This window comes from Choristoneura fumiferana, chromosome 10 (assembly GCF_025370935.1).
Source record: "Choristoneura fumiferana chromosome 10, NRCan_CFum_1, whole genome shotgun sequence".
NCBI classification, from domain to species: domain Eukaryota; kingdom Metazoa; phylum Arthropoda; class Insecta; order Lepidoptera; family Tortricidae; genus Choristoneura; species Choristoneura fumiferana.
Genome location: NC_133481.1, coordinates 19,982,653 through 19,983,278, shown reverse-complemented (window position 1 = coordinate 19,983,278; position 626 = coordinate 19,982,653).

Genomic DNA, 626 nt, shown 5'->3' with positions numbered 1-626 from the left:
TCTGCAACACCAGGATGGCAGATGCGTTGCCAACCTAAGGCCTAAGATGGGATAAAGTGTAATTTCAGTCTTACTCTAGTGCAAGCACTGCTGCTTCACGCAGGATTAGCGAGCAAGATGGTTAAATGCACAATAATATATGCCATATGCTGCTGCTGCTGATGTAGTCTCAGTGTTAAATCGGAACAATAAATATATTTTTCCCATAATAAATATATTATTTGTCTCAACAGAATAAACAATAGAGTCACTATCTCCGTAATGTTACTAACTTCGGTTTACTCGTGGTTTCTGTAGGACAATTTACACCAATTGATCTAGCTCTCAACTAAGCAAAGCTTGTAATATGGGTACTAGACAACGGATATTACCTACTATACTATAGATAAATGCATATTATACATCCCTGGACTGGAGCACAAACATTCGTATCTTTAAATCGCCGTCGTTATTGATGTTCTCTTTGAGAGTAAAAATACTGATTTTAATAACAGACGCATATACAGTTTCTGGTTTATTTTAAAGTAGCTTTTGTCTGCGGTTTCGTCTGATAAGAATTCGTTTATCGCTATTCAGCGAGGATAAACAATAGCCTACATCCTACCCACCCCTATAGTTAGAGTCCC